The 19,702-nt window shown below is 44.2% G+C and overlaps 3 long non-coding RNA genes across 4 annotated transcripts; 2 read left to right on the forward strand and 1 right to left on the reverse strand.

The window, feature by feature from the left end:
- Positions 1 to 323: 323 nt before the first annotated feature.
- On the forward strand, positions 324 to 13,895 carry LOC311433035. 2 transcript variants are annotated; one of them, XR_014690511.1, is made up of 4 exons: positions 324 to 450; positions 707 to 789; positions 12,466 to 12,756; positions 13,624 to 13,895. It is a non-coding gene; the product is annotated as an uncharacterized lncRNA (long non-coding RNA). The 2 variants fall into 2 exon arrangements; XR_014690512.1 differs by lacking the exons at positions 324 to 450; positions 707 to 789 and adding an exon at positions 12,145 to 12,385.
- Positions 2,797 to 4,474, forward strand: LOC311433040. The gene is made up of 2 exons (XR_014690514.1): positions 2,797 to 3,662; positions 4,131 to 4,474. It is a non-coding gene; the product is annotated as an uncharacterized lncRNA (long non-coding RNA).
- LOC311433039 lies at positions 7,896 to 19,601 on the reverse strand. Its single transcript, XR_014690513.1, has 4 exons — positions 17,972 to 19,601; positions 12,429 to 12,577; positions 11,148 to 11,274; positions 7,896 to 8,072 (listed from the first exon to the last, which is right to left on the reverse strand). It is a non-coding gene; the product is annotated as an uncharacterized lncRNA (long non-coding RNA).
- Between the last annotated feature and the right edge of the window lie 101 nt (positions 19,602 to 19,702).

Genomic DNA, 19,702 nt, shown 5'->3' on the forward strand with positions numbered 1-19,702 from the left:
GTGGCCAGCTCCACAGCAAAGCCCAGCTTTTGCATACGGGGTTGAGTACCAGGCCCTGAGAAACCAAGGTCAGTGTCATCCGGTTTTAACCGCCCCCAGTGCCTGTGAAGTGTACACAAGGTTAACCAAAATTTACCGTAACCCGTGTGTTAAGTGTCTCCGAAGCTGGCCGCCCACACAGGAAGCTTCTTGGAGCAGGTGGTCAGCAGGGCCCTCTGGTCGCGCCGGCTCCACTCACCCTGCTTGTGGGCTGCTGACTCACTGCCCAGCTACGAGCCCCAACAAGAGGCTGTCAGATAAAATGAGAGGCAAGAAAATGAAGAGGACAAGGTGAAGGAAGCAGTGATCCCAGCCTGTGTCCTCAGTGGATGAGGAGGATGAGCAGGAAACAAGGCCCTGTTGTGCCGGGCTGTTCTCCTCCTACTTGCACCTGGAGGAAAACTATGGCAGGTCAGCAAGCAGCGCCAGGCAAGGGGACAGCTGTCCTTGGTGTGCCACGCTGCTCCTCACCTGCCAACAAAAATCATCTTCTTTTGGAGCATATGCCAAGGAGATAATCCAGGCTGAAGCTGCTTGCTCCAACGTATTAAAAATGTTGAATATCTTACCGAGTAACTGCTCCAAGATTAAAGTTGTATGAATGGTACAGAAAGTATTCCTCATGATGGTTTTGTTTGTTTGTTTGTTTTCCTTTGTTACTTTTCAGAGCTAAGAAGCCCATGACTGTGGGAGAAAACCCTACCAAACTGGGAAAAGGTTTGCCACTCATTTGTCAGCCTGAAGTTTTGTGTAAGTAGTACTTTCAAGTTACTCGGTATTATTAAAATAGATGCTTTTATTTTGGGTCCTGTTAGAAATTGCAGACGGAAGGGGAAAGGAGGAGAAGCTGGTTTGGGGTGAGAAGCCTGCAGTGGTGAGAGTGATTGTGGACTGTGATTGCCAGCCCTGAGCTTTCCGTGCTCTCTCCCATGACTGTAATGTGTCCATACGACCACCAAGCATGGTGGGTCATCTAGCAGCCAAGGGGACCCCACTTGTGTCCTTAGACTGGTTCATGATCTCCTCTGGAAGGAGGGCAAACAGGAGGCTGGGGGGCAGAGGCTGAGGAGGAGGTGGGTGCAGCTGCAACATGCCTTCCTCCCAGGCATGCCTCTGTGGTTGGGGCCGTTGTGTCAGCGGGGACCTTCTTCTTCTAACCCGAATGTAAGGTCTGCCATCACCCTACCAGTCCCCTGAGGGCCATGGTCAGCTCCAGCCTCTGACCATCCTTGACATTGATTTGGTTTCTGTTTTCTCTTTTGTCAGAGTTTTTCCCTTGCCACGTCTCCTGCCACTTTCTCAGCAGCACTGATTTTATTACCTCCCGTTTATTTGGCACATAAACCCCTGCATTAATGGTGCTTTTGATTTCTGTTGAAATAGAGGAAAAAACGGTCATATTTCCTAAAAGGGAAGTTTTTGTTCAGAGAAAAGAGAAGGCATCCTGAGAGTGCACGCTGTAAACTGGGTCTGTCTAGATGACTCACCGTGGTTGCCAGCAGACATACCTGTGCAAACACACACCCTGAAGTATTATAAATTAGTCTAGTTGTCTAACACACTCGCTGAGTGCCTAATACTGCTAGCAAAATATGTCCTGGCTTTGCTAGAATGGGAGGATGTTGTCAGATCTGATCTGAAGCCAGTTTAACACAGTGAGCTTCAGATCTGGGTTTAGATGGTAACAAAACATTCCAAAATAGCTCTCATTCAGCAACGGACATCAAACTGCTGGGACAGCTCTTTTCATGCTTCAGGTGGGGTTTAAATACCTTGCATTATCAGAGTCTATATGGTCAGTTATTGATGCTGAGAGCCAGCATGCTCTTTTCCAGGTTCACTGATTTTGTGTTAAAATCTATGGGCATGAACTGTAAACGTCTGCCAGTGCAGCAACACAGTTTAGAGGTGTGAATTCATATGAATTTTTATACCAGGAAGATGTGTTAGCTGAACTATACCAGACATAAAAAAAAAAAAAAGCATCCGTAGTAGGAGCTTTTCCTGTTATTAAAATCATTATTAAGAATAGCTCCCTTTCTACAGTAAAGTTTTGTTGGCAGATCAGGACCACATAATCATTTATTAAACCTAAAAATATAGGAAGCCTAGCGCTGATCTATAGTAAGGTAGGGATACTGGGGAACCCCTTCTACAATACGTTATGTTGGTGGAAAAAAAAAAAAAAAAAAAAAAAAAAAAAAGATGTCTTTCTCTTCTCTTTTGGAAAAAGTGGTATATTTGCAAGTACTTGTATTCTGTGATTCCACTTCCTTCAACTATGCAATGCATTCTAAGTCACGAAGGTGTAATAATGCACCACTACAGAAATCTCTTTTATTTGTGCATGCTGCAATATAAAAGGAAATTTTCAAATGCTCTCTCCACATTCGCTAATCACAAGTTGCATTGCAGCCTGTAAAACAGCCATCCATGCAGTGCTTTCCAAGAATATTTTGCATGACACATTTTCAGGCAGAAGACTATTGCTCGAAAGCCTGTGTGCACCAAGCATTCAGTGGTCTTTTACATCTTGTTGGAAACTAATGTGCTTGGTTTTTATTTTCACTAACTCGAAAACCATTGCTGTGCCTATATGCTTTTCTACAAGTAGCTGGCAGGGCTAGAAAATGGCAAACTGAAAGATTTGAGGAATACAGACTTCCACCCACATTTTAAGCCATCTGTCAGATCTTGTTTACCTGCCCATGCTCCTTTAAGCCAGTGTAAATAGCTCTACTGCTTAGTGAGGCAGGCTCAGCTGTGGTTACACTTCAGTCACAAGCAGACAGAGTTCGAAGGGTTTGAAGCTGCTTTGAAGCAGTTAGCTTGCTCAGCAGAGCAATTTTGCCCACAACCATGCTAGGCTTGCAGGCAAGCTGCTTGATGCTTCTTGAGTGCACCTCAGAGTCCCAGCGAGCTGCGTGCTGCTGCAGGAGCCAGCCCCACGCTGGTACCCAGCTGAACGCCTTAATTGCCTACGAGCTTCTCTCCATCCCACTGTAGCAGCTGGGATAAGGCTCCTCCAGCCTAATTTGGCCCCCTAACAGGGAGGCGCGTGGTTATTCCTCCCAGCTCTGGCAGCTTGTCTGCAGCCTCCTTCCAGAGGTACGCACCATCCAGGGAGCCTGGGTAATTAGCTGGGACTACAGCCCCCTCTCTACGCAACTGAAGTTAGGTGAAATGAAACCTTCCCTTCACGACTTCTGAGACTGCAGGACCTAAGTGGTTCCAGAATGGGGACCTTTCAGTTCTTGCTATATCTTTATTTCACCGCAATACCCAGATTGGAAACACATTGCAGGGATTGTTTGGGGCATATGTTAGTGTCAGATCTGTTCTGTGAGTTTCTGAAATTTGGTATTCCCATGTTTGTAAGACAAGACAGCAGTTTCTGCATTAAGTTTTGGCTTTGATAGTTTGATGCTGTCTCTGAAGCAGATGGGTATTCAGTTCCATATGTCATCCAGAGCTTTGTTTTGAAAACACCAGAATGAAAAAAAAAAAAAAAAAAGAAACAACTTCAGTCAGATTTTATTCTGCATCATTGACCATCACTAAAAAGCAGAGGGACATTTAATAATTTTATGAGTGGGTTTGAACCAGACCAATACATCTTCCAGGTAAGTCTGCAGCATAAATGGGTAAAGAAATTCATTTGAAACTTTCTTATTGAAAAATGAATATTTCACAATGCTATAACCTTCCGGGGCGTTTAAATTGTTTTTGCCACATTGCTCATATCAAAGAGGAATTGAAAAGCTGCATGACTCTGGTGTATCCTATTTGAGATGACTTCATTATAACTTCCTTACATTATAATTGAAAAACATAAAAATAGTTTTTAAAAAGGACTTCAACTACTGAAGACTTTCCTGCTTCTGAGTCACCTGGAAGAGTTCATTATCCAAAATATATATTTTTAACTTGTTCACACCAAAATCTCTCCAGCAAATTCTGGTGACATAAAATTGTGTCTCTCCCTATTCTGTATATTTGGGGATTGCCACAGGAAGGAGAAATAATTTTGTTCTATCTTCAGCCAAAAATACATCTATGGTGTGTTATGTTCTGACTTCTGGTCCCCACAGCTCCATCCATCATTTTTGGCAGCACTTTCTCCCTGGCGCATGGTTGCGGCACCCAGCTGTGCATCCTGCCCCATTGCAAGGACAGCTGAGCTGAGGGTGAATCAGCAACACAAACACCACAGTTACAGAGAGGTGGATTAAGACAAATCCTCTCTGAATTTGCCTTTTCTGCGCTGACAGCAGGAGTCAACCCCTGAGCCTCCCAGGCACCCGTGCAGCAGGAGCGACTGACAGCTGAGGACAGACGCTCATCAGATGCCTCTGGCCAAGCCTTCCTCTCTCGCTGCTTAGTCATTAGCATCGGTTAACAGAGCTGTAATTACCTTCTTTTTGCAGTGTTGTATGAGGCCTGGCAACACATTGTTCAGATTTTAACATGAGCCACAGAGCATGTTTGCAACGCAACTGTATATCAAGGGCAGTCTGAGCACCCAGCCCGATACCCGCCCTGCTCAGCTCTGGTCTCAGCAAGGAAAAGAAAGAAGCCCTTAACAGTTAGCTTTCCACCAGTGACTAAAAAAAAACCCAAAAACCTATGCATATCCATATTAAACCAATACCTTCGGTAAGAAAATTGGGAGCTGAAGGTCATTTTGTTACGTTTTTTTTAAAGACTAGTTAAGGATTTTGCACACATGCGCACACAAGCACACGTATTTGTTTTAATTATTAATCCAGACAAACTAAAGATTATGTCGTCGCATTAAAGGCTAATGTGATGAAAAGATCAAGGCATTTAATGAAGTGCAAAATTCATCCTACTTATGAAAAGAAATGTTGCTCTCTCCAGGGAAAACTCTGTACAGAAAATGTGGCTTTTTAATGAAAGTTATTTGTGTCTGTTTAATATTCTGGACCATGAGAAAAGATTTGTTGTTGTGTTGTTTTGGCACATTAATAGCGTTGACTACAGTACCACTTCATTTTTTCTAACAACTTGAACTCTTTGGCAGACAGCCCCACACTGGAGTGGATTACCTCTTTAGTTTAATGGGATAGTTCATTAGAAGACTTGGTCATGTAATTGGGGAGTATAGTAGACAAATTTTAAGAACTTCCTAGCTGCTGTATGTTAGGCTCACCTCCTATCGAGTTCTGGGAACCCAGACCCACCACAGCCTCTGAGACACTCAGTTAATTACTCTCTGTCTCTGAGCAATTATTTCTGCCCCAGCTTTCTCCCCTCTGATGTTCAGAACTTCCTAATAAATGAGGAGGGAGAATTAAAAAATCAAAACCCCAAGTGGGCAAAGATCACCTACATGAGACTTTTCAAGCTGCATGATAAAGAGCGAGCTAACAAAGTGCATGTAGAAGAGAAATCCCTCCAATGCAGATGGCTATCCCTGACTGTCATGGCCCAAGTTGCATAATCAAAACCTACAAGGGAGCTTTTAGAGCAGGCTGCTTTATGGGGATTGCTCTTCCTGACACTCGTACACATCTTGTAACACTTAGATGCAGCAATTAAGTGAGCAGTTTCATACCACACAGTATTTTACTTACAGTTGAGTACCCCTATATTCTCCTCCAATAAATTGCATAGAGCTAAATTTGGAATTCCTTGTCAGGGGGATTTGAAGAAGAGAAATGCATTACAGATGAATGCTTTCAATAGTTTCCACAGATTCAGTCTAAAGCTAAAAATCACCTGTTTGGTTTCCTAAGGTGGTTTTCCTTTACAGCTGAGATTTGCAACTGATGATATCCTTACAGTGAGTGACAGTATGAAGCTATTTATTTCCAGCAGTAAGGAAATTATATATTATATTACTCACAAGAGGCATTGTGTATTCTGCTCTTGGAAGTCCATATTCATCTGTTAGTTTGAAAGGAGCAAGGCTGTCAGAAGCTCTGAGCACTCCTGGCCCACTCTTGAAGTCAGTGCAAACTGGAGATTTACTTATAGTGATTGGAGTGTGATGACAGCTTGCTCTAAGGAAAACCTGAATTACAGGAGTCATACAGCAGATGTGGAAAGCTTGGACAACCCCATCACAATTGTCTGTAGAGGAAAGAATGCTACAGGAGACTGACAATTACTTTTAAGTTCTAAAATGTTCCTAAACCCGGGATTTGTGGGAGTAAGGGAGGCATTTTCACCAAACCATTCTCACACCCTGTTATCTCAGAATAACTAAAGTTTCAGAAAACCATCCTATAAAATTGGTATGCAATTTTTTCAAGCCTCTGGATCAAACCAAGAAAATGTAGTTAGGATCACCAGGACTAGGTGGAAGTGGAGTATGGGTGACAATCTCAAAAATACACATAAATAAATAAAAGAAGAAAATAGTGGTAGAAAGCTATCTATGCTGGTAGGAAATGATGTAGCTATACTGGGTAAGAGATATTGTGTCTCTGACTGTAGCAAAAAGTGGATTCCTTGGTTAGAGATGAAGAACTGGCAAATGTAGGATGCAGCCTCCTGGTTGTCCTCCCAGACTCCAGCTATCCACAGTGGGACAGCCACAGGCCAAGCAGGACGCCTATGCACGTGGTAGACCCAGCACATCTCTGTCTCACCATCTTGCCCAGACCCGCTCACTCTGTTAGCATTGGTGATGGCCCCTGGCAAGGAGCTCCTCACATCACTCCTCGCTGTGTGAAGGAAAACCTCCTTTCCCTTGTTTTGTGTTTGATTTCTGCTAACGTCAGTTGACTCCCTCTAAATTGCTGGAAAAGACAGGAACTTATCAAGCTGCCTTTAGGGACAGGACCTGCAGCCTCCATTCTATCTCACCCCTGTCTACCTAACCAGCTAAGGAGGAAGAAGAACACAAACATGCAAAGAAGCAAAGAAAACAGTATCAAAAAAGGCGGCAAAAGCACTGGAAAAAGATGCAAACACCTCCCTTTTAAAGTTGAGCTCTGCCTCTCAAAACAAGAAGCTTTGGAGAAGTCACTGTGAGAAGGGTCATCCTGCAACCCCGTGCTGCCAGGAGGCTCTGCAGGGCTGTGCACAGCCCCATTGCTGCCTTGGGACAGACAACTCTTGCTCCAGAAATTTTCTGTCTCCTACGTACTTTTAACAGGAGAAAGGATGGACAGCTTTAGCAATGCTGAGGAGCAGAGCATGTCCCCAAGCGAGACCAGAGCTGATTGGTGCTGTGGATCCCACTACCACTCTGCATTTCCAGACCTCTTGGTACTCGCTTGCTCTCTCCACCCCCAGAGAGGGTGATCAGGGCAGTTCTGTTGGTTTAAATCCACTGCAATTCATGTCACAGTGTAACTCAGATCCTGTAGGGCTCTAGGGGACTGCGGGGAGTCAAAACTGACTTACTGAGAAGTTTGAGGTGGCCATGGTGGTTCTGGGTGTACTCTTCACTAAGATGTTGTGAACAACATATGGCTTACAGTAGGTGTTGCCGGTTTCCTAACTAGGAGCAGTGTAAATTCACTGTTTTATTTCAGATTAGAGGCTGTGGTTGTGGTATGGCTTGCTATGTACTTTCCAAACATCGTGGTCTGTATGAGAGGCACGCAAAGTATAAGAAGTAATATATGTTCAGAGTCCAAGAGAGAAAATATTGATAGGATGTTTATATACACCCCCAACTTGATTCATTACAGCTGAGATGGCAGAAAAATGGGTCTTTAATATTTATATGTTAACAGCTGGTGTAAATTCACTGTCTAGAGCTAGCTCACATAGGAAATTTTGCCACAGCAGCTATGCCAGAGTAGCTTCCTTTGTGGACTCTATTCTGGAATAAAAAATCATTTTACTTCTTAATAATACTTGTACTCACAACACAGAAATACTGTTCTGGAATAAGGGAATGTTTATTCTGGAGTACCTGCCATATGGGGAATCACAGAGAATACTAACAGAATAGCGTTTCTGTCCAGAATATTTAGTCTGGTTGATTTTCTTCCAAGGAGAGAGCCGTGTCACAAATACATAAAGGTAGAGCATACTTGATGCAGAAGGCACAGCTAGCGTAGGAACAGATTTAGAGCAGCTCAGAAAGAGATGTTTTTTAAAACAATCTGGAAAAAATGTATTCAAAATGTGGAAATTTTAGAACACCAGGAAAGTTTCCCAGTTATTACAGGAAACACAGGACTCTTAAAATGAGTGGCAAATACAAACATTCCCCAAAGCAAAGCAAAGCTGTCTATGTAGACAGTCTCTACTACCACTAGCACATTGACTGCTCATGTTGAGTACTGGAGTAGATTGTTTTTACTGTCTGTACAAAATGGATATGAGAGATTGTTGTATTTCTGGTATTTCATTAGAAGATATGGGACAACCTCATAACATGGCTGAGATGACCCAAGTCACAAATATTAGTCCAACACAAAACACTGGGGTTTTGGCAAAACATCTACCGAGGGTGGGCAGCAGCCTGTGGCCTGTCCTTGCTCTGCAAAAATAAACCTTCAATCGGATCAATTTACAGTTTGATGGACAACCCAGATACTGTGCCTGCCAATAAAAATCAAACACACACATCCAGCAGTTGAAAAGGTTAAGATGGAGGCTCCTCTTTACAGCTGCGCTTTCTCTTTTAATGCATTCCGTACAAAATCTTTTCATATGTTTGACAAAGAAAATGCCTACTTTAAACGATTAGGGTGCTGTCCTCAGGGGAAGTTGAAGATGTCCATGGTAACAAAATAAATAATGGAGAAAAAAATGGGTCACGCTTTATTACAGCATTTCACGATAACACGGATCTTTTTTTGAAGTGTTAAACTGTGTCTTTTATTTAGTAAAGCATACCAGCCAACACTGCAGCGTTTGGCAATCTGTAATTTATTAACCGTGATCCTCTTTCATCAGAAGTCATTCTAAATAAAATTGTGGCTGTTTTTTATTTACTGCAACTCATAGTATTCAGCAAGAATGATGATCTGGCAGGTGAAAGTGAACAGCAGAGAAAAGTGACAGACATTTTTCAAAAGAAGTGGAAAGTGAATCATGCAGTATGAGCAAGGGGTTCATTTTCTCCTTAGTGTCATTTACATTTGCGCATAACTTCATGGTCAAGCCATACTCCAATGGTGGCATGGCTGGCCCTAAACCCAGACATAATCTCAGGTAGCTGTGTTGGTTGAAATGTCAGCTAGCAATGCCAAACACACGGAGGGCTGGTGGGGCCCCATGTGTGCTGGAGGTCACGTGCATCCCTGATATGGAAGCCCCTTTCCATCAGTGAGCTTCTCTCCCCATTGCAGAGCCTCCCTGAGGACTGGAGAACCTTCCAGAGGACAACAATGAGCCTAAAACTAAGTTTCATGAGAGAAGTTCATAAGGTAGGTAAAACAGGAGGTTCAAAGCTAAGCCAGAAATTGATGCCTTCGGGATTTTGCTGAACAGCTGAAGTTCTTCTCGTGAGAAGTAATAGCTGCTGCTGGGAGGATGGTAGAGGCTCAGTCTTCCTGAATCTATTTTTAATTAGCAGCTCACTTTCTGGGAAATGGATTCTCTGGGATATACCTTATGTAAGGGGCAGTGCACCCGTTGCAACATGCCTTGAGAATCACTTGAGGGAATGACCTCAGTTTTAAAATCTTCCCTTTATTTTTCTTACTGGCAGGCTACCAGTTTTTCTGAGGCACGTGGAAGGAGAAAATTATCACCAGCTTTGAGCTGATCACTCCTCAGAATGATCCCAGCCCGCAAGGGAGCCTCCTGACACTCAGAATAGTCTGTTACTCCTTGTATCCTGTGTGCAGATTTCTAAATGCCTTGCTGAAAAGTTGAGCCTGGCAAAGATTTAAGTACATCCTGCCTCCTTCATCTTTTCATCTGTGCTATCCATGGGAGATCTTGCATCTAAATTTCCCACTTGTCAAAAATCTACCCCATCAGACAGCTTTCTTCATCCTTTATGCTATATAGTGAGAATACGGAATTTTTTCTTTCTCTCTCTTGTGTTTTTGTTTTTTTTTTTTCCCCCAAATCTGAACGGGTAAAGGTGAGCAATATGTGAGAGTTGTGTGAAGGGCACAATCTAGCTGCTGCATGGGTCGGCCAGCTGCACAGCCAAGGACACACCACATGCCTCTTCTAACAACTCTGGTGGAGGTGTAGGTAGGGTATGAGCTCCTTGTCCCAGTACTCTCTTGGTGAATGCCACATCTGACCACCAGTACATCATGCCTTTGGTTATCCTCATTTGTTACACAGAGATAGATGTATTTAGTATCACCTAGAACTGGGAGATGTAACCTCCACTCAAGCAAGTTTTCTATCTGAATTATAACTCAGGAGTAAAATCTGCACATGCAGCAAAAGAGTAGGACATTCAGTGAAGACATGGAGTCTTTGATACCATCATGGCAGGGCTTTTAATTCACTTTTCCTCTCTTCTTGCATTATGTCTTTTGTAGACAGACACAACTTGGTTTGCCCATGCTCTGAGCTATGTATTCATAAGCTGACAAGCACTGGAAACCACATGGCCACGATTACTGTAGCACCATGCCCAAGCTAATAAACTGGGCTCAGAGGCAGGATATATTAGGTTGGGCTCACTGCCACTCTAATATATTTACCTGGCATCCATCTGGTTCAATGTGTAGTCAAGGCATAGCTTCTTTTTCCTTCAAAAGACCGTGTAGCTACACCTTTGGTTATCTCCCCAGTGCTTGAGGGTTAGCTCTGGAGGAAGGAGCATTCTGGTGGAAGGAAATGAAATGTAGATGTCCCTCACTTGCCAGGCAAGGGTGAGGAGGCAACACCAGCTACACGCAGTTTAAGAGGAATGAAAGCCATTAGGAGGAATTTTCCCATTCATTTCCCCTGGTCATGTAAGTTAGTAAGACTTAGTGTGAGAAAACTGCCAAATGAAAAGTCAGACCTGTTGTGCTGGCTTCATCAGCATTGGACAACTCTGGATGTGTAGGAAAAGAAAATTCATGTAGACCACAAACCCAATGGAAGCAGAACCACAAAGATTTTGGTCTTCCCTTTCATTCCCTCCCTCATCCTCACAGTTTCAGCCCATCTCATACAGCTGCTTCCCATTCCTTCCCCTTCTGTTTCTCTTGAGAACTTGCCTCATGGCTGTGGTGTGTTTGATGGAGAAGGGCTGGCTACTTTCCAGGCTGAGTCATCATGAAGGGCAACCGCTGAAGCACCTCCGCTCTCAGGTGGAGAACATCCAGTCTGTACATCTCTGCTGAGCTGAGGAATAAAGGCATGATATTACAGAAGTCAAATATATTCCCCACAGGTCCCCTATTTTGTTTAAAAGCTACTATTAGACCACCTCTTAAGCTTCTTTGAGGCAAGAAGTCCTCATTTTAGAAACAGATCCAGGGAATCATGTAAGTCCTGGATCAAGACAAGGGGTAGGGGAAGGGTTCAGTTTTGGGCAGACGTTTAGCCTGGAAGTTTTGAGCTGGAGCTGGATGCTCCCATGAGAGGGAAGGGGGCTGCTGAGGGAGGAGACAGGGGTCCTCGCAGCCCTGCACTGGGGAGTTGTAATACATTCCCGCACATTCAATTAGCAGGATGGAGACCAGATTAAAAACAGATCATTGTCTCTGTAGCTCATGCTGAGCAGAATCTTAGCTCTGCTCAAGATGTTGCTCAGATGTGAGCCAGGGTGGCCCTTTACCTTCCCAGAAGTGACACGGGGGAGCACTACCTCTCCCATTAGAACAGATTTGGCCTGTGGTCCTCGCAGCATTTCTGCAAAGACAGTTCTCTGGGTAAACATGAGACTGCTGTTAGTTGAAAGGAATCATAGTTACCCATTAATCTTTCTCCCTGATTGCTGTGTTGCTTTTAATCCATACTAGAATTTTGTAATTTCCTTAGGCAAAATGTTCAAGGTCATTTGCATCATGACCATGCAAATACGTGCGTAAACATCCTGCTTTCTAACAATACTTTCTTCTTTGGTGGAGTTTGGTTGTGAAATTCTGACCTTTGTTGTATTTGTGCTTGCATCTTAACTCATTCATCAGGGACACAGAGAGGAACAGGCTGCACAAACTCTTTTCATACACTAACCCCAGCAGCAACAACAACAACAAAGGGCAGCTAAAATAAGAAGAACACATCTGATGAGAAGCTTTTTGGTCATAAGGTGGTGGTGGGATGGATTCAGTGCACTGCGTGCTAACCCTGGGAATCTGTCAAAGCTTTAGGTGGAAACAGGAAGCCAGGCAAGATGGGCAGCAGTCTGCTTCGCTGCTAGCTTGCAAAAAGTCCTGTCAGACTGCTTCCCATGCAGCCCTGGATAAGTGATTTCCTCTCTTTTTGCCTTCATCTCCTCTGTTACAAGGGAGTGAGTGCTTCCTTCTTTCTCCCCTTTCATTTACTTCACATGCCTACAGCACCGGTTCTGCTTTGTTTCTCCTCCTGTAGATGCTGGGCCCCAGATTGCTCCTGAGGATGCTGACTCCTACTGCTGTATGAGCAAATGAGATGGAAGAAAGGCTTGAAGCAAAGATGGGGGGTGTGCACCCTGAAACCGAACCTGGAAACAGAGAGGAAGTATATTAATTAGTGCTATAACTTGCCCCAGTTCTGTTGACTTTGGTATGACTGGCTTCATGTTGAATATGCGCCTTTCAGCCTAAGGACGGAGAAAGAAGTGATGCCAACAAAAAAAGGCAGAGTTTGGAAAACATAGAACTCTGTGAAGTACAGCCAACCGTAAGTAGGATCCTAGCAATGCAAAATAAGGGATATAGCCCAGGCAATAGCCAGGGAGATTTCTCAGACAGAGGAAACAGGCTGCCAGGCCAGGAACTCAGAGGGAATGGAAGTGAGGGGTGCAGACTGAAAAATGCCAAGGCATTTGAAAAGAAAAAACATCAGACCACAAGGCACAAAACTGGTGCTGAGAACCAAGAGGTGACTCAGAGGACATAGCAGACTTCTCTGTATGAAAGATCTGATGTTTCTTAGAGATATGTATCATTAATGTGGATCAACCAGCACAAGATGAAAATGATTTCTGCTTCTCATGCACTCAAAGTCAATTTTGGAGGAGATGGGCAGGCAGCAGGAGAGGATATATGTATATTCATGTATATTTATACACCCATAGATATATTTATGCACCTTTAGGGTGCACAGGACAGACTGTTTCTGGCACTTCTCCGTATTTAAAAATACATGCTGGCAATTCAACTGAATAACACCCAGCCACTTCCACGTTGGCCCAACAACCACCTTTCTTTTCTTGATTTTGTATGTCTCCCCATAACAATGCACTAAGCAGAGCCTGGGGGCTCGCCGAGGCAAGCCTCCTTGCCATGGCGCCCTCCAGACCCCCAAAGGCTAGCTCTGTTGAACTCTTAGAGGAAGCAAATTCCACAGGCAAGAGTTCACTCCTGGAGCAGGCACACAGGAGGGAATACTCCTCTGCTGCAGAGATTTCAGATACGTGGTTTCTGGCCCCTATCTAGCACACTCATTGTGTTGGTGTATAAGTGATACAGTTGCCCTTTGTATACGATAACCTTTCTCTTTTTTTTTTTTCTTTCTTTTTTTTTTTTTTTTTTTTTATGTAAATAGCTTTCTGGTTGCAGAAAAGACCTTTCAAAGGCAAAGTGCAGTATAATGAGGTTGTCTGGAGCTTGTGGGTAACGTGAACCAAAGCCTCAGGAAAGTATAACATTGCCCTTCCTGTAATCTCTCTACAGTACTCACTGAAGCCGAGGTATTTGAGAGGACCACACAGACTAACTTGCTGGTCTTCATCCCAGCAGATAGGCCACCACAGAAGTTTGGCCCAGGCAGGGTGGGAGTTGATAAGAGAGAGAGAGAGAGAGAGAGAGAGAGAGAGGGAGAGAGGGAGAGAGAGGGAGAGAGAGGGAGAGAGAGAGAGAGAGAGGGAGAGAGAGAGAGAGAGGGAGAGAGAGAGAGGAAGGAAGGAAGGAAGGAAGGAAGGAAGGAAGGAAGGAAGGAAGGAAGGAAGGAAGGAAGGAAGGAAGGAAGGAAGGAAGGAAGGAAGGAAGGAAGGAAGGAAGGAAGGAAAGAGAAAGAGAGAAGAAAGAAAGAGATAAATGCAAAGAAAAGGAAACAGGAGACCCACAAAGGTGGGAAAGGAATCTCAGAGAAGAGGGTCAACAAAATAAAGGGCGTACACTGTTTTCCAACAGGATGATACTGAATGCAAAAATATGGCACCAAATAAATGGTAATGATGGCAACTTGGTGTTAGTTATCTTTGTCTCTTACACAGTAAGAAGAGATCTCCCCAGTTCTGGAGAAGGGCACAATGAATTATAGTCTCAGAGACTGGTAGAGGGTGTCCTGCTCTGCTCTGCTCTGGTGACCAGGGGACAAGAGAGCACAATGAACCTTGGGCCTTGGTGCTGTTGTCATTGATACTACAGAACCCATGGGGGTTTCTCCGGAGAAGTGGCTGGACACCAGACATATACTGGAGCACCCCAAGAACATGGTATGCCCATGTTTAAGCAAATTAGTTTCACTGTTCTTGACTGGGCCGTATTTTGCTGCAAAACAGTAAAATAGGATGGGCAGGTAGATCTCAGCCTTAGGAGGGTCAGGAGCATGCCTACCTGGGGAGCCTAAGAGCCAGGGGCTCCAGTGCAGACACAGCTACAGGCTGCCCCTTGTTCAGCCCCCAACAGGAGACATGAAAGGAGAAATGCAGAGCATGGGAGGGAGCTGAGGGCACTGTAGCCCTGGGACCAGCAGCAGCTAAGGACAGTGAGTCTGGGGACAGGAGAGAAGTGTTGTGAAGGTGAGGGTCATTAGGGGACATATAGTGAAAAGCTGGTGATGGGGGAGCAGGGGAAGATAGAGAGTTGTGCATGATCTGGGAGCTATACTGGAGAAATGATAGGAAACTAGACATGACAGCTAGAGGAAATATGCCTTTTGCAGAATGCAAAACCATAATAAAAAGTTACAGAATAATTTATTTTAAAGTCATTAATAGAAAGAAAGCAGACAGCTAGGCTTAATGGAAGGACTTTGTTTTGCTGGGGTCAAGAAAGTATTTTCTTCAGACCAAGACTGAAGGCCTGGGTCTGCACCTGCCCACCTTAGACGTGGCTCTATTGTAAGGCAGGAACAAGTGTCAGCTCCAAATGGTGGGTTAGCTGGACAGGTGACCTGTACAGGAGCATGGGTACATCCTTCACCCTCGGAGGCTCCTGTCCCTAAAATGTGTGACAGCTCCAAGGGATCTGTGACAGGATTCCCTCAACTTGACCCCTTTCCCTCCTCTCTTCCACACCTTCCTCTTTTACAAAACTCAGCAGAAGTACAGAATCACAGAATCACAGAATTTCTAGGTTGGAAGAGGCCTCAAGATCATCGAGTCCAACCTCTGACCTAACGCTAACAGTCCCCACTAAACCATATCCCTAAGCTCTACATCTAAACGTCTTTTAAAGACCTCCAGGGATGGTGACTCCACCACTTCCCTGGGCAGCCTGTTCCAATGCCTCACAACCCTTTCGGTAAAGGAGTTCTTCCTAACATCCAGCCTAAAACTACCCTGGTGCAACTTAAGCCCATTCCCCCTCGTCCTGTCACCAGGCACGTGGGAGAACAGACCAACCCCTACCTCACTACAGCCTCCTTTAAGGTATCTGTAAAGAGCAATAAAGTCACCCCTGAGCCTCCTTTTCTCCAGGCTGAACAAGCCCAGCTCCCTCAGCCGCTCCTCGTAGGACTTGTTCTCCAGTACATTACTTTTAAAAGCCCTGCTGCTTCTGCTTATACTACTCAGACTTTTAAGGCCAACCAGAGGCTCAAAGAGAAAGACTTGGGCTGAGAGCACTGGATTGACTGAGACAATCTCTGGAAGAGTCTGGCAAGTAATAACAAAAGTCACAGTCATTTAAAAACAAACTAGCCCTAGGGCTACAGCAGCCAAACACTTGCTATGGGTGTCCAACTTGGTGCACAGCTCCTGATAGCAATGAGATAGCTCTACGGGACATGCAGCAGTGGCCCTTGCCTCCACCACTGAGAGGGGAAGAGGTAGCTCAGGGCAAGTTGGATAAATCATTAATCAAGTGGGAAAGACACGTGCACTAGTCAAATAATGCACTCCTTTTAATTGATTCTGTCCAGAAGTCTAAAGCCTTTTTGCTTTTCACTGCTTTGTCAGTACAAAATAAAATAACCAACCAGGTATGCTTGTGTATGTTTAGTCACAAAGACACGTTGCTCACTGGTTTGTCCTCTGCCCCTGTGTTGAAATGCCAACATCTCTGCAAAAATAACTCATCAGGCTGCACTGGTGATTCAGCTAGGGCTTTTCTAGGTTACAGAAGTGTAAGGAGAGAGTCTTTGTAGTTTTAAGTTGTAGGCAAGCAGGAGTGGTTTACAGAAATAGTATTTCCTGCCTGCAGTTCAAACGTAACATGATGGCTGTCTTAGAATAAAAGCAAAACAAAAAGTGTTTACAAAAATTTGTCTTTAACACCATTTCAGTAATGACTTCTCCACACTGGTGACAGCTTTTGTAAAGTTTCATTATGAGAGAAGTGCATGGTTTCCCAGGAGCTCCAGGCATCTAAAAGAAAATCTTGGCACTTGGGAGGCTGCTTTCATTCCAGTAATTGCTTAAAGAGTTCAAACATGAGCTTCCCTCTGGCCTTTAGCAAATCACTTCCTTTTCTCTTGGTGGGATAACTTTTACGTATCTCATGGTGATGCGGAGAGGCTTAGTAAATCAATTTGTAAAACACTCCAAGTCCAATGCAGACATTAGATGCTGAGATTGCTGTGTGTTGTGTGCTGCTGCCCTTGGACACCACCCTTTCACACTGAGAGCAGGCAGACTGCTGGAGGTGCTCATGCTGACCACAAATTCTTCCCAAAAGCCACCATAAGAAACATTTTAGTCAAAATAGCCATATCCAAATAACATTAAGTAACTGAGCAGGTCGACAAGGTAGAGCAGTTTAAGGTTCTGACTCAGATTTCATCCTTATCCCACTTCAGTTTCCTCAAAGTTAAACTGGCCCCATTGGCATTCCTGCAGAAATATACACCCACCATCAGCTTAGAACCTATTTGTCTTTGGATGCCCACAGAATTAACTGTAAATGTTGAAGCCTTCCAGATGTTCCAACAGGAGATGCTCTCGCATCTCCAACAGGTACCCACATGTGAGAGGTAGGGTGAGGAAGAGGTAGGCTGCCTTTGAAGAAGCAATTCATGTCCATGATGCCAATGGGATATATCGACGGTGCAGCTTCAATTAGATGCCTATAAATATGGGTTTTAATTCAGTGCTTAAAAATCTCAAGGATAACCTTTGTATTTTTAACCAGATTTTACACATCTCTCATGCAGCATAGAGGAAACATACCAATGCATCTCCTTATGACCATATCCATAGGTCAGTCTGCACCCACAGTATTTTCCTCTGCTGTAAACATTACATATATACTATTTAAAATTAATTGCTTTACAGGTAATACTTGACACCTGTAGCACTTTCCAGGTGAATAAAAATGGGTTTCCTGTAAAGGCAGAACTATTTTACTATCCTTATCTAAGTTACAGAGGAACAAGGCAGAGAAGTTAAAAGCCTTTCATATCAGCACAGCAATTGCTCTTTTCTGTTGATCTGGTAGAAAATGCTGGTGAGACATCAGCCCCAGTATTTTAGCCACTGTCTTCTGTATAGGCATCCTTTTGGGTCTGCCCCAAAGTTCACTGAGGGCTGCAGGGGATGACCCAGAACAGAGCAAAAAGCAGATAAAGAGTGCAACTTTTCAGTGATACTCAAAAACAGTTGCACGCAATGTCTGCGGTGTGCCTTCTGCCTGCAGTCTAGTCCTCAACTCTTTTTGAACTCTGCAGCAAAGTTGTGCAGGCTATTGTCAGCTTCCTCTTCCCTGAGCACTTAAGAACAAATGCTGCTTACCTTAGTAGGTCTCCAGCTCCTGGCAGATGAGAAAACCTGGGCGACTGTTGGGGCAGTAGAGAGGGCTTTGGCACAGCCGGTGGGAGAGCTGGACTCTGTCCTTAGCCATGCGATGGGACTTCTCCCAAGTAATTGCTCCAGCTCCAACGCAGGGTAATGAAACAGATGTTTCCGTGCTTTGACATGTACTGGTGACGGCTGAAATCCTACTGCTTTGGATACCAGACTCTCTTTCCCGTGTGTTAATTTTTACTGTTGCGGTCTCTCTCTCTTTTTTTTTTATTCCATCTATATTTAGTCAGAGATGGGATTTGGAGGAATGTAAATAAGTTGAATATATATCTGTAAACATATGAACAAACTTGGCAGTCCACTGTCAAGTGGTCTGTTAAATGTGCTGACATGATCACACTGCATTCTGACAGATTTAGGAGCCTGCCTGGCTTCCCACTCATGCTCTTTCTCTCTCAGACACACACACAAAGTCTCATTCACATTTTGAACTGTGCGGACCATGCAGGCACTACGTTTGGCTGTGCAATAGACAACCTGAAACTTCTTTCACCCTTAGTTAACCAGTCACTGTTATGCAGACAGATAGATAGATGACTTGCAGATCACCAGATGGGTAACAATCATTTTCTTGCTTTTGTGCAGAGATCTGTAAATGGCTCAACCTCGTGGCCTGAAAAGTGCAGTGAGTAGGGTTACTGCTGGGGTGCCCTGCTCCTACAGCTTTGTCACCCTGAGGAGTTTTGAAAGCTGTGAGTACAGGGCTGGAGTCCCCAGAAGCCAGTGCTCTGGCTCATCTGTCGAGAGACTCTCTATCAGAGGGAAGATCGTATGGGGCTGGAGCCTCTGGAGTGCACATGCTGGTTAATATATCCTTGCAGAGGAAGTGTAGTCAATTCTCTGCAAACGGTCATCCGTCCCACCAGCCAATAATATCAGGTGCTGAAAAAGTCCCTCCATATAAATTATCCCGTATTATCTAGCCATCCTTTACATTGGCCAGTACAGGAGCAGTATGCTTGCCAGCTGTTCTCCCAAGTTTCCCTCAGCAGCAGCATCCACATCATCAGTCTAAAGCAGCAGTGGCCTCCGAGATGACACACAATGTGTTCTGAGGAAGCACATTTTACCCAGAAAAATGAGATAATTCACTGAATTCTTCCAAAGTGAGAGGACAATGGGTTTCAAAAGTCCCCCTCCCCTCCCCTTTTCTTTTTCCCCTTGCTCTTTTAAACATACATCAATGGCTGTGAACACTGAGCTCTTGCTGCTTTTCAGGGATGTGGTTTTGTGCTATTAATAAAGAAAGGCAGAAACGCTCAATGATTTCTGTTAATGCAGAGTGAGGTGTGTGCTCGGCAAAAAAAAAGATGCAGTTCAGGCGGATTTGGGGTTTGGTTGCGTGTGTGTGTGTATACAGAGATAAATATATATATATACGTTAATGAGAAAAGGAAGAGGAATTACCATTTTGAGGGGGAAGTTGAGGGTCTTTTTAAGCTGCTTCCCAGGGCCTTGTAAAGAAAAGCTGAGTGGGAGAATAGGTATTTTCCTCAAACCTTTCTGACCCCAGTGGTTGAATTGCTGGCTTTGTTTTGTTTTCATTTGAATGTAGGAGAACGACAAATTCCCAGCTCTTCTGCACTTATCCCACGTGGTTCAAGTAATCATGATGCTGCATGTGAAGCCACTGTCTAGATTTCACTTTTGACCAGACAC

The sequence above is a fragment of the Aythya ferina genome, assembly GCF_964211825.1.
Source record: "Aythya ferina genome assembly, chromosome: 1".
Taxonomy (NCBI): domain Eukaryota; kingdom Metazoa; phylum Chordata; class Aves; order Anseriformes; family Anatidae; genus Aythya; species Aythya ferina.